This window comes from Kogia breviceps, chromosome 10 (genome assembly GCF_026419965.1).
Source record: "Kogia breviceps isolate mKogBre1 chromosome 10, mKogBre1 haplotype 1, whole genome shotgun sequence".
NCBI classification, from domain to species: Eukaryota; Metazoa; Chordata; class Mammalia; order Artiodactyla; family Physeteridae; genus Kogia; species Kogia breviceps.
In genome coordinates this window covers 96,242,257-96,257,329 of record NC_081319.1, presented here as the reverse complement: position 1 = coordinate 96,257,329, position 15,073 = coordinate 96,242,257, and positions in this window count along the sequence as shown.

The following is a 15,073-nucleotide window of genomic DNA, read 5'->3' as shown; positions in this document are numbered from 1 at the left end:
ACACGGCCATCAGAGGGGAGAAGAATATGCCACCCCAGTCCCTCTTTGGTATTGGGATTATTTTGAGCTGGTTATTTTCTTAAAAAAAAAACAGCAGACACAGGGGAAGCTGCTCTGAAAACCAAACAGAAGGTTAGCCCTTTGTAAGAGACATTTTTTACATATGTAAGGAAAATCTCCATTCGTGAAGGCGTCTCCCTCCCTGCATGCGGAAGAGTAGGATTACTAAATCTCTAGAAATCCTTATCAATGGCGCAGGCAACAACTTAAATGTGCATAATAGCCTTACCCTTGTTTACTCTGCTTTTCCTGGGAACCTCCCATAACGTCTCCCCTCCCCACCCAGTATCTTCTTTTGTCTTTAGCTGGAGGTGGTGACTTGGGCCATTTCCGGGAGTTACTCAGTTTTCCTGGGTCTCTCCCGGGTCTACAGGAAGGACACAAGCGATTACACTTGTTTATTCTTCTCCTGTTAATCTGTCTTTTATTACAGGGGGATCTAGCCAAGAACCTAGAAAGGTAGAGGGAAAACTCTTTTCCACCCCTATACTGTATACAGCAAGATTAACTGCATTTTTAAAACGCACAGAAAAAAATACTGGAAGGAAACGGAGCAAATGGTTTTCTTTCCTATGTAGACAGCAGCCTAAATAATTGCATCCTCTGAGATTTACATAAATCCCACTCAAGCCCCCTCTCCCGGGTCCAGAAGGAAGTCTGGGATGTTCCCCCAGGTCTCCTGAATTCCGGAACGCTCGGCCTCTTAAGACGTGCGGCTCGGGTGTCCCGTCCCCCCCTCACTTTCAGTCTCCCCAAGTCTCACCACCCTCAGCTCTTCTCCCCGCCTGGCCCATGGCTTTGGGGGTAACAGCCTTCACTGGAGGTGTGGGGAATGGGGGTGGGGACGAGGGCACAGAGAAGGGTGCCGGTCTCCTCGTACCACTTCGAAGTCCTCCAGCCCCCCCACCCCGGTGAACTTCTCCCCCGCCCGCATCGGCCCAGTCCTCCGCCACCGCCGGTCACCCCGCAGCTCCGCCCAACGATCCTTCCAAGTTCTCCGGCCGAGCTACCGGGCCGGGGGCACCGACGCCCTTGACCTTCACCCTGGAGTGTCTGGTCCAGGGATTTTACCAAACGAAAGGCCACCTACTCCAGAGAGGAGTTCTGCCACTTTCCGACAGGCAGCTGCCACTGGGCTTTGGTTTAAAATCTCATTTTTACCTTTACTGCAAGTATTTTCCAAACTTTCCCGACACATATTAATTTCAAAAAATGTTGGAAATCTTTGTTATGAAACACGGGAAGAAATAATCCACCATGGATGATAGCACACACGCAAAATAAAAGGATTAGAACCAAAAAAAAATTTTTTTTTAAGTGAGAGTTCACATACGGACCAGTGGTTCTCAACCCGGGATGATTTTGCACCCCTAGGGGACATACGACGACGTCTGGAGACCTTTATGACTTTGTCCTAACAGTGGGGTTGAGGGTGCTGCCTGCAGTGGGTACTGACCAGGGAGGCTGCTAAACATCCTCCGATGCACTGGACAACCCCCCAGCAAAGAACTTTCTGGCTCAAAATGTCAGTAGTGCCAAGGATGAGAAACCCTGCTGTAGGTTAACAAGCATCTAAAGAGAGGAACAGAGTGACTCTCTCTTCTCTGTTCAAAGTGGGATCAATTAAAGGAAACCATTCCCTTTGTTGACAGAATAACAACAGCTATAGGAATTACTGAGAATTTGCTCTGTCTACAGCCAGACCACCCGGAGCACGCCAGATCCCAGGAAGCTAGGCAGGGCGGGGCCTGGTTAGTACTTGGATTGGAGAATTTTCTCTGCTCCTTACAACCCTACAAAGCAAGTAGCTGTTCAGTTATGGTCCCCTTTCTAAGCATAAGGGAACCAAACTGTGGCCACGAGGGGGTAAATAACTGGCCAAGGTCACACAGACAGTGTGATAGACCCAGGAGAACCTGAGACAGAGTAGTGTCAGGCACAGAGGAAATGGTGCTAACATTCACACTTTGGTCCTAAACTTGCCACACAGAGATATTTCCTGCATTTCTACCCGACTGCTGAGCAAACAGAGAAGGTGTTAAAGGAAACATGAAGCTTTGGGCGCTAAATTTCATCCCAAAATTGTGAATGGCAATTTTGTGTTTTGTAAATGGAACTTCCGAAGTGTGTTTCGTTCAAGAGGCTTGATTTTTGGCCTTTAAAGTTAATCAGTCAGGGAGTTCCCTGGCGGTCCAGTGCCATGGGCGTGAGGTTCTATCCCTGGTCGAGGATCTAAGAATCCAGAAGCCATGAAGCGTGGCCAAACTTTTTAAAAATTAATTAATTAATTAATTAATTATATTATCGGTACACTGTATATACATATGTATGTATGTATTTTAAAAATACTTTTAAATGTGCATTTTTAAATATGGTGAGAGAAAGGGAGGAAGGCCCAGATGGCTTCACTGGAGAATTCTACCAAATGTTTAAAGACGAATTAACATCAGTTCTACACAATCTCTTCCAGAAAAATAGAAGAGGTGGAAACACTTCCCAATTCATTTCATGAAGCTAGTATTACCCTAATACCAAAACTAGATGAAGATAGTACAGAAAATGAAAACCACAGACCAATATCCCTCATGAATATACATGCAAAAAATCCTTAGAAAAATATTAGCAAATAGAATTCAGCAATATATAAGAATTATTTACCATGACCAAGTGGGCTTTATTTCAGGGATACAAGGCTCATTCATATTTGAAAGTCAATCAATATAATCTTCACATGATCAGATCCTTCAATGAAAAAAAGGCATTTGACAAAATTCAACATCCATTCGTGATAAGAAATAACCGAAAAGTAAGAACAGAGGGAAACTTCCTCAACCTGACAGAAAAAGTAACTACAAGAAACCCCCTACAGCTAATGTCTTACTTAATGGTGAAAGACTGAATGCTTTCTCCCTATGATAAGGAACAAGGCAAGTATGTCTGTTCTCATCACTCTCATTCAACATAGTGCTGGAAGTTCTAGCCTGTGCAGAAAGCCAAGAAAAGGAAGTAAAAGGTATACATTACAGAAAGTAAGAAATAAAACTCTCCCTATATGCAGATGACATATAATAATTGTCTGTATAGAAAATCCCAAGGAATCTATTTAAAAAGAAAAGAAAAAAATAAATAAATTCAGCAAGGTTGTATGATATATAAAATAAATATACAAAAATCAATTGTATTTCTATATATTACTAATGAACATGTGAACACAAAATTTTTAAACATAGTGCATTTACAGTCACTAAAAAAAAATGGTGTAAATCTATTTTACACGCAACTGTATCTGAAAATTAACACGGGTTTTTTAAAAAATCAAAGATCTAAATCAATGGAGAGAATTATATTCATGAATTGAAAGACTCAATATAGTAAAGATGCTAATTCTCTCAAAATTGATACACAGGTTTAATGTAATTCGTATTAAAATCTCAGATAATTTTGTGGATATAAGCAAGATTATTCTAAAATTTATATAGAAAGGCAAAGGAACTAGATTTTGGAAAAGAAAAAAGAGAGAGAGAAATCTGTCTACTTGAATTTGAGGCTTATTATATAGCTGTAGTAATCAAAACTGTGTGGAATTGGAGAAGAGATAGACATAAAGAGCAGTGGAACAGAATAGAGACTCAGAAATAGACCCATACAAATATACCAAACTGATTTCTGACAAAGATGCAAAAGCAATTCAATAAAGGAAAGATAGACTTTTCCCAAATGGTCTTGGAGCAACTGGACACCCAAAGCAAAAAACAGAACTAACAAGAGCCTTCACTTAAGTCCCACACCTTTCTTATACAAAAATTAAATCAAAATGGACCATGCTTTAATGTAAAAATGTAAAGCTATAAAACTTTTAGAAAATAACATAGGAAAAAAGTCTCTAGGACCTAGGGCTATGGAAAGAGTTCTTAGGTTTTATACCCAAAGCATGATTCATAAAAGGAAAAATTAATAAACTGTACTTCATCAAAATTGAAAACTTCTGCTCTGTGAAAGACCCTCTTAAGAAAATGAAAATGGGGATTTCCCTGGTTGTCCAATGGTTAGGACTCCACACTTCCATTGCAGAGGGCACAGGTTTGATCCCTGGTCAGGGAAATAAGATCCCACATGCTGCAAGGTGTGGCCAAATAATTTTTTTTAAAAAGAAAAGAAAAGAAAAAGAAAAATTAAAAACTAGCTATAGAGTGGAAGAAACTATCTGCAAACCACGTGTCTGCCAAAGGACTAGTAGCTAGAAAATATAAAGAACACTCAAAACTCAAGAGTAAAAAACGAACAGTCCAATTAGAATGTGGGAAAAAGACCATAAGGAGACAATTGACCAAAGAAGATATGCAGATGGCAAATAAATATATGAAAAAAAAATGTTCAACATCATTATCCATTAGGGAAATACAAATTAAAACCACAGTGAGATATCACCATCTCAACCCATCAAAATGCCTAAAATAAAAAATAGCGACAACAGTGAATTCTTCTGAGGATGTGGAGAAACTAGATCATTCATATAATACAATGCTGGTGGGAAGGTAAAACAGCACAGCCACTCTAGAAGACTGTTTAATGGTTTCTTTAAAAACTAAACACAGACTTATCATATAACCCAGAATTGCACTCCTGCTCATTTATCCCAGAGAAATAAAGATTTACGGTCACACAAAAACCTGTACACAAATGTGTATAGCAGCCTTATTTGCATTAGCCAAAACCTGGAAACAACCCAGGTGTCCTTCAATGGGTGAATGGTTAAACAAATTGTGGTACGTCTATGCCATAGAAATGATTCAGCAATAAAAATAACAGACTATTGATACAGGCAAAAACCTGGATGAATCTCCAGAGAATTATGCTGAATATGACAAAAGCCAATCCCAAAGTTTACAAATTATATGATTCCATTTATATAACATTCTTGAAATGAAAACAATTATAGAAATGAAGAACAGATTAGGGATTGCGAGTGGTTAAAGAAGGGTTAGGGGCAGGAGGGAAACGGGTATGGCTATAAAAGGGCAACCTGAGGGATTCTTGTGATGGAAATGTACTCTATCTATCTCAACTTTCAATGTCAACATCTTGGTTGTACACTGTGTTACCATGCGGGGGAAACTCGGTAAAAGGTATAGGGGATTCTTCTGTATTCCTCTGTATTATTTCTTTCTTTCTTTTTTTAAAAATTTTATTTATTTATTTATGGCTGTGTTGGGTCTTCATTTCTGTGCGAGGGCTTTCTCTAGTTGTGGCAAGTGGGGGCCACTCTTCATCGCGGTGCGCGGGCCTCTCACTATCGCGGAGCACAGGCTCCAGATGCGTAGGCTCAGTAATTGTGGTTCACGGGCCTAGTTGCTCCACGGCATGTGGGATCTTCCCAGACCAGGGCTCGAACCCATGTCCCCTGCATTGGCAGGCAGATTCTCAACCACTGCGCCACCAGGGAAGCCCCCCTCTGTATTATTTCTTACAACTCAACTGCATGATCTCAAAATAGAAAGTTCATTTAAATAAACTATATTTTCATTATAATATAATAAACTATATCATAACTATATAACTATATTATATTAAGCCTTTTTTTTTTTTTTTTTTTTTTTTTTGCGGTACGCGGGCCTCTCACTGTTGTGGCCTCTCCCGTTGCCGAGCACAGGCTCCGGGCACACAGGCCTAGCGGCCATGGCTCACGGGCCCAGTTGCTCCGCGGCATGTGGGATCTTCCCGGACCAGGGCACGAACCCGTGTCCCCTGCATCGGCAGGCGGATTCTCAACCACTGCGCCACCAGGGAAGCCCTATATTAAGCCTTTTAAAATAACTGGATATCTTTATAGAATTCACCTTAAGCTTTTCAGAGAGCCATAATTTGAAAGATAAGCTTTAATATGGTCTTTAGGAAAAGTTATGGACAATACAAGCCCAGAACAGACTAGCTCCTTGATTAAGGCTAAAAAGTACTAATTAACTGGAGGAGGCACCCCTAAAACGTGACCAGGAGACAAGTCGCCCACTGTCCTGAAGAGCAGGCACCTATAATACATGGAAAATAAACTGTAGACGTAGAAATTGTAACGTGAGAAGAGAGTGGAAATGGAGGAGGGGATGTCGTAATGACAAGTGCAAACAGAGTCACCATGGAGTCTAGAAAGAGCTGGAGGGTGAGACACGAGGTGTTTTTCCAGCACTGACCAGGACAGAATACAGCTGGCCAACACAAACATCCAGTCCACTGGGCAAACATATTCCTGGCTGAAAGCAGATTTTTCACTTGGGGCAGTCACCATGTGATGAAAATACACCCTCTAGGAAATCCAATTTCCTTTGCTTGGGTTCTATAGTCATCAAGCAACCTTCTGATCTTAATTTGATTTTTGATGGTTTCCTCACTAGAAGAGAAGGAGCTAATGGGATCCAATCTGTTAAACGATTATGTGTTTTCTTCCCTTATGACCCTCCCATGGTTTTTTGGCATTGGGTATTTTGTTCCAAATTGTTTTCTCTCTCAGGCATGATAGTATTTTCCCTCCAACACTAATATAACCCCCTTGAGCAAAGGGACTGAGTCAACAACCATTTATTAAGCACCTGCTATGTGCTTGGAACTGTGCAGGGAACAAAAGCAAAATGCAGCCGAGACATGATTTGCACCCCAGCGATGGCTAATTTCCTGGTGGTCCTTCACCAGCCGAGCTGGTAGTTGTGTCATTATGGCTAAGAATGTGGGCTTCAGAATCAAACCAATGGAATTCGAATTCTGGCTCCAACACTTACCGTCTGTGTGATCCTGAGCGAGTTACGTAACCACTCTGACCCTCAGTTTCCTCATCTATAAATCAGGTAGATTTCACAAGTTGTTGTGAGGATTAAATGAGTGAATCTGAACAAATCATAGTACCAGAGGCATAGTAAGCATTCATTAAGTGGAAATTATTTTGACTCTGCAATCATTCCCAGAGTAATAGTGTTCAATTCTGTGAGATTACACTTCCCTCTACTGCCTACCTAACTTGCCTGGTCACCCAAGGTCCAATTATTTCCAGGCATCTGGGAACATCAGGGAATGCAGAGAGCTTCTATGAATCTACCTTGGCTGTCACTTGCCACCAACCAGCAACTGACTCATACCATCGCTCTGTCTTTTAGGCGCCTTCACACCGGCTCCTCCTACCCCCGCCACGCTGCCTCCCCTCCTCCTGAAAATGGGCCATGGCCTGCACTCATTCCTCACAGTGCTGGCTGGGGCCTTGGCATTCATGACTTGGCCTTCAGAAGGCTGGGGGTAACCAAAGGGACCTGCACCCAACTCTGAGTCTGAGCTTATCACTAAGTTTCAGAGGTTGCCTCTCTTCCACTCTAAAAAACCACACCATCTCCAGGCCCATAGAAAAGGCAGGGGGGGGGGGAGGTGTTTTGTTCTGTTTTGTTTCATTTTAAACAGAAACTTGATCTCAGAGATGCAGCTCTGCCCACCACGAAGACAGTCCTGTTCATTCTTCTGCAGAGCTGTTGAGCTGCACGTCTCCAGCTCCCCACGCCCGAACAGGCTTTGCTTTACCTGTGCTGGACCACGAGGCCCAATATAAAGGAAGTCAGCCCTCCAGGGACCCCCGGCCCCCCTGTAGCAGAAACAGCCTGTCGCAGCGTCAATGCGTATCATGAGCCTCCTCCAGCCACCGAGGTTTCAAGAAACTTTGAGCTGCTTTGTTGATGGAGATGTCCTACCACAACTATTTTCCGTTATCTTGCCCAGCATAAAGCACAACAGCTGAAGTGGGGGGCGAGAACGGAGAGGCAGCTTCTCCACGTGTCACTGCCGTGTCACTCTGCCAAGTGTCTGAACAGAGTCCTGAGCAGGACAGATACCAACCGGACCTCCCCAAATAATCGAAAAGCAACTCAATGCCGCTGTTAGGCTTCTTTTTTAAAAAAGTAAACACGAACGGAAAATACAACAAAACCTACGTAAATCCTCTTTGCCCTCCTTTCCTGGGCCACTGCCCCAGGATTTGCCCCTTCAGCTATTCTTTTTCTCCCCCTTATGTAGCTCTTTCTAGAATAAATCTGTCAAGTCTTCCTCTACTCATCAGCCTGGATGTAGGCAGCCAAGCCGGCAGAAAGAAACAGAATCTTGGGACTCCCCTGGTGGTGTAGTGGTTAAGAATCTGCCTTCCAGTGTGGGGGATGTGGGTTCAATCCCTGGTCAGGGAATTAAGATCCCACATGCATGCCGCAACTAAGGAGCCCACCTGCTGCAACTAAGACCTGGTGCAACCAAAAATAAATAAGTGAAACTTTAAAAAAGTAAAATAAAGTTTTTAAAATAACTATACATATAAATTTATTCCATATCTTTAAAAAGAAAGAAAGAAAGAAACAGAATCTTTCCACAAAGTTCAGAGGAAACATATACCTGCAGAGCTGTGTATGTTCCTGCTTTAATTTTTGTTGTTGTTGTCTCTCCCACATGTTAGGTTCAACAGTTTTTCCCAACAGTTATCATTAAGCACATCTTGTCTCCCACCAACATGGCTATATATTCACCCTTGAACTTGACCAACAACTCAACAATTGCTCCGTTTTACAAAAGGAAAATAAAAGGATTTTCAGAAGAGAAGGATTTAAGAAGGTAAAGGAGAAGAGAATGAAGAAGAGAAGACGAAGAGATAAAAGAAAGCAGGTGAGGGGAAGTGAGAGAGGAGAGGGGGCCTGGCAGACAGTCTGCTGCTTCCCCAGCACGTGCTCGTGATCCCAAATAAGATCAGCTGTGGATGACAGGGCGCTTTCTCAAAACACCTTTCTGAGAACACCTCCCACAACGCGTCAAAACAAATGAAATTCCACATTCCGGCTTGTAAATATTTTCCCCCAGCGATAAATGAAAGCTGTGATTCTACAGATCCCTCTCAGCTTAGCATTCCTTATGAGGTGTATAAACAAGACCTACCTCCTGATTGGAGAGCTTCTACCCTGACGGTATGTTCTTACGCTAGGGGTGAACGCACATTTACGTTATTCAAATCAACAAATACTGGTTGAATATACATAGTATTATATAAATATGTATCAAAACATATGAGAACTAAATGAAGAGAAGCTGGTCAGGATCAGGCAGTGGGGGGGGCCTGATGGCAGGCCCCATCAATTCCTGCCACAGGGCTGTGACATCTGACTCTGGGGAACAGATGTTACTGGAGTGCCTGCCATCGCTTTATTCACCTAGCGCTCGCCTGTGCCGGGCCCTGATCCCACAGTGCAGGGGATAAATACAATCTGTGCTCATGCATTAAATCAACATGCATTACACACCACGGAAAATACTTATAAGATGTAGGAATTGCATCTTTATTTCCAAACACATGTGTTATGAAAGTCTCTTCAGGAGATTGGGGAACCAGAGGGCAAGGTTAGCATTTTCGACGAAGGAAGAAAAGGTTTTTGAGGTGCACGTTATGTGAATACTTAGGTTGAGTGAGTGACTTTTCAGATGTTAGCAAATACCTTTCTAAACTCAATGACTTTTGCAGAGAAAAAGACATGCTGTGAATTTATTTATTTCTGAATCTGCACTGATGGAAAAATTAAAAACTGCTCAATATTAGCATGCTCAAGCTGCCAGAACAAAATGCCACAGACTGGCTGGCTTAAATAACAAATTTATTTTCTCACAGTTCCAGAGCCTGGAAGTCCAAAATCAAGGTGTCGGCTGAGTTAGTTTCTGGTGCGAACTCTCCTTCCGGTTTGCAGATGGCCACCTTCACACCATGTCCTCACATGGTATTTGCTCTATGTGATCACAGAGAAAGAGAAATTGCTGGTCTCTCTTTCTCTTCTTATAAGGACACCAGTCCTATTGGATTAGCACCCCATCCTTATGACCTCATTTAACCCTAATTACTTCCTTAAAGGTCCTGTCTCCAAATACAGTCACACTGGGCATTAGAGCTTCAACATACAAATTTTGTGGAGTGGGGGTGGGGTGGGGAGGGGATGCAGTGGGGAGGGCAGGACACACAGTTCAATCCCTAACATGCTCCTAAGTGCTTTCAACTAAAAAGATTGCTTATTTAAATACCTCTGAAGCTAACATCTATAGATGAATTTTAGGAGTACTAAAGTTGAGAGTGGTGGTGAGGATTGTTTTGCTTTGCTTTTTTTTCCCCTCATTACTTTACACTGACTCTCTTAACTTCTCAACATCCAAAGTTCATTCATGCTAGGCTATGAGCCCGCTGAGAACAGAAGGCATTTCTTTTCAGCTCCCTACAGAGTCTGGCACATACCAGGAGCTCCATAAACGCTTGTTGCAAGAATGCACAGCTCCTTGGCTTGTAGACGTGGGGTTGGGAGGGGGAGGTTCATGAGAAGGGCCCGAGTGGGCGGAGGCAGGCTGAGAGGGACCTTCTCTTGATCTCCCTGCCTCTCTGGAAGCTGGGGGAGAGAACCCTCTAAAATGAGCAGCCACCATGTCCTAGGGAGAGAAGACATGATACCCTAAGTCAATTCTCTGAGCACTGCATGCTCGGAGGATGCTGACGCATCAGTTGGGTAGTGAGTACAACCCAACTACCCTTTGGTTCCCCTGGCCACACACCCAAAAGGTGCCAGGACCCAGGTCAGAGGTCATAAGAAACAACCAGCAAACATTACCAAGTACCTGCTCTTCAGTAGTTCCATAAATACTTATTTTTGTTTGGTTGGTTTTTTTGTTTGTTTGTTTGTTTTGTTTTGTTTTGCGGTACACGGGCCTTTCACCGTTGTGGCCTCTCCCGTCGCGGAGCACAGGCTCCAGACGCGCAGGCTCAGTAGCCGTGGCTCACGGGCCCAGCTGCTCCGCGGCACGTGGGATCTTCCCGGACCGGGGCACGAACCCGTGTCCCCTGCATCGGCAGGCGGACTCTCAAGCACTGCGCCACCAGGGAAGCCCCATAAATATTTATTGATGACATATTTTGTGCCAGACACTGTACTTGGCACTGCAGACACAGAAGATGAACAAGACACTCTGGTCCTCTCGGAAGAAGTATGGAGGTATCAAGAGACATGACAATGCTAAAACTGCTAGACCGCTGTGCCAGGATTCTTCTTATCCTTGATAAAGCACCATGTACTAGCTGGTGGTTCCCCAGTGTCTGGAAGTAAAGACCTATCCTCTGTGTGTTCCCCTGAGCCAAAGGAAAAGTTTTTCATTTAAATGTGACTTATTTTTTAAGGCTGCCCATTGATTTGCCTCAACTAAGAGGTGTAGTAGGTCTGGACCGTTCCTGCAATTAGTCAGAGGCAGGACTGAACGAGATCCCCAGCTCCCAGGGATATTTTAACAGTCCTGCTCATAAGGCTTAGGTTGACAAACGACACGGTCGGGATGAAGATCTGCCCCCAGTGAGAGGCCATCAGGCAGCTGACGGGGAGCACAGACGGAGCATTAGGTACTCGAGGGGCAGCTCAGCTTGGCGAGCTGGCCTCCCGCCAGGGCCACCCTCTCTGGTGGTTAAACTGTCCAGGACATCCCCCTTCTCCCAACTCCCGCCAGGCGCAGCATCGGCACCACCCTGTACGTGAGATTATACTGGGCAGGACATTGTGACGACTTCCTCGCTTACCCTGTCACTCAACTGGCCCAAGTAAAAGTGACTCTGTCCTTGATCTTACCATGGATGTCACACGGGAACAGCAGGAGCACACAGACCCTCCCACGGAGCCGGCAGACTTTACCAGCAACCCCAACGTGGGAGAGAAGCCTTAAGCAAAGAGCTGCAGCAGAGCAAGGGGCAATGCACGGCTTTGGGGCAAGCATCAGGTTGAACTCAAGGCAGTTATCAGTGCTGCATTGGTCTTGCCCTACAAAGACAGACATTTCAAAGGGAGGCACAAACTATTGGGCGTAAGATAGGCTACAAGTACGTATCGTACAGCACAGGGAATAGAGCCGATATTCTGTAATAACTTTAAATAAAGTATAACATTTAGCAATTGTATAAAAAATAAATTTTAAAAATAAAAATTCTTTCCATTTAAAAACTTTTGAAAAACGAATTTCTTGTGGTTCAACCTAATGTCATAATACCTAACTCTTACATAGCACCTCCAAGCTCTTTACACACATCACTTCATCACTTCATCCTCATAGCAGCCCCGCAAGGAGGGGGCTGAGTAAGTGGCAGCTTGGAAGTGTCAAGGATACAAATGCAGGCAGCCCCGCCCCAGAATCCACCCAGGATGAGCCAAGATGCTCAAGAAAAGCCTTCCAGAAGGAAGTCAACCCAAGAAGACTTGTGCCCTCTGACACCCAGCATTGCAACAAAAGGCCTTCATGTTGCTCTAACAGGGTCGAGTTTGCCCGGCCAGACCTTCCCCCTAAGGGTTCAATTCTCACCACCCTGAACTCACATCGGGTTCACCTAATAAACACCTGTTACATAAATGCCTGAGGGAGGAAAAGGATGAATGAACAATAGCAGAGAGCAAGCCTGTTCATTTCCACGGAGAAGTAACAATGCCCACGCACGTGGAACGCTCAGGTGTGCAGTTGGGGCAGGCAGGAGCTTTTGAATACGTTCGTTACCTGGTGTCATTTCAAAAAAGCAGAAAACTGTGGAAAATATGATCATCTTCATTTTACAGGTGAGGAAATGAGCTGGGAGAGTTGACTGAAGCCCCCCTGCCCCCCTGATTCTGACCACACTCTTCTCAGCCCTGCTCCTGCCTTCCAAGGTGCTTAGCAGCCCCTCTTCCCAGTGGAAAAATTCACTTGGGAAATCCAATTAAGAGGATTCAACTGCAGAAGGAGTCCAGGTGCAGTTTAAGAGGAGTGGAGGCCTTTAGGAACGGCTTCCAGACGTAATATCCCGGTCCGGCTTTCTCCACAACGCAGCCGTACACCTACCCACGAGAAAAGAACACCGAAGTCAGCGGTCAGGGCATCTGCACCCTGGGTCACCACTGGAGAGACTAGAAATTGTCATTCCCTCACTGTGGCACCTTTTTCAATATTTCTTATCAGCCACCAAGAGCTACTGCCATTACAACATTACCTCATGATGGGCATATTATAATCTCCTAGATTACATCTTACCTGACACGAGTTACATTTTAGGGTTGTTGCTTCCTGGCACTTTAATTTCGTAAGTAAGCTATCTCCAAATCGCAGAGGAGGATGAGTTACAGCCACTTCTATCCATTCTCTAAGCCTCATTTCCAGAAACTAACATTTTCTTCCCTTGGCCTGGATCCCGGGGTGTGCTATCTGCTGGTTCTATTGCTTTCTATCCATTAACCATAATAAGTAATGATGATGTTCTTTACCTCGCTTATTTTGTTTGCTTTTTTTGGCGTTTGGCATGAGAGGAACTGCAGGCAGAATCTGACTGTGTAAAATTGTCATCTTTTTGCAAAGGATCCTTTTCTGAGAGATGGTCATGAAGCTGCTATGGAATGTTTCTTCTTATTGTTCTTAATTTTAATTACAGGGATTAGTTAGCCTATAGAGAGATACCAAAGATAGAACTCTACGCAACATTACCATACAGTCATCAAGGGTTAATAAATATAAAGGGAAAAGAAGGTGTTCTTACCAAATGTAATAACCTACCCCTGATGAGTCAGACAAAAAAACTTCAAATAGAGCACATGAAGGGTGGATAAGGCACTTAAAACACTGTCTATCTGACTTCCCTCCACTGCCAGATGTCAAGATTCAGGAGTGGAAGAAAGAGAAGGAGATGGGACTTAACTCCTCAGGAACTCCTCGGTTCCTCAGGAGATCCACCTCCTTGTAGTACATGGCAAACCATAAAGGAAAAAGAACAAAGCAAAGGAACGGGCAAGTTGAGATGATTTAAAACCATGAGTGTAAAAGCATAATTGTGTTGAGTCTCTTTGTAGGGCAAACAGCTATTTTCCCTGGGGGAGGACCTTCTATAGAATCATCTTTCCAGCCCTATGGCCTTCGTTTCTGCTGTGCCTCTACTGGCCCCCAGTTTAAGCCCTTTTGCCGGTGACTGCATAGACGCCACCATTCTGTTCTTCATACATAAAGAAGACGTGTTAAATGATGGAAAGGGTGTAGAGAAAGGGAACCCTCCTACACTACTGGTGGGAATGTAATCCAATGCAGCCACTATGGAGAACAGTATGGAGGTTCCTTAAAAAACTAAAAATAGAGTTGCTATATGATTCTGCAATCCCACTCCTGGGCATATATCCAGAAAAAACTCTAATTTGAAAAGATACATGCACCCCAATGTTCACAGCCGCACTATTTACAATAGCCAAGATATGGAAGCAACCTAAGCGTCCATCGACAGATGAATGGATAAAGAAGATGCGGTACGCATATACAATGGAATATTACTCAGCCATAAAAAAGAATGAAATAATGCCATTTGCAGCAACAGGGATGGATTTAGAGATTATCATACTAAGTGAAGCAAGTCAGACAGAGAAAGACAAATATCATATGATATCACTTATATATGGAATCTTAAATATGATACAAATGAACTTATTTACAAAATAGAAACAGACTCACAGACATAGAAAACAAATTTATGGTTACCAAGGGGGGAAAGGGGTGGGGGAGGGACAAATTAGGAGTTTGGGATTAGCAGATACAAATTACCATATATAAAATAAACGGAAAGTTCCTACTGTATAGCACAGGAAACTATATTCAATATCCTGTAATAAACCATAATGGGAAAGATTATGAAAAAGAATATATATATATATATATATATATAACTGAATCACTTGGCTGTACACCAGAAATTAACACAACATTATAAATCAACTATACTTCAATAACAACAACAACAAAAGAGGATTTGTTATTTCCCATGCCTTGGGAAAACGAGCAGTCTTCGATGGATATTTTACTGAATGGACTTGCAAATTTTTCTTTAGTAATCTATCTTTACATATACATCCTGTGAGTTAGCTACTGGGAGTAAAGTTATGATGGCTAGATTGTGTCTATTATTTAATGTCCTCAAGTTTTTGTGGCTGAATTTGTATGAAGG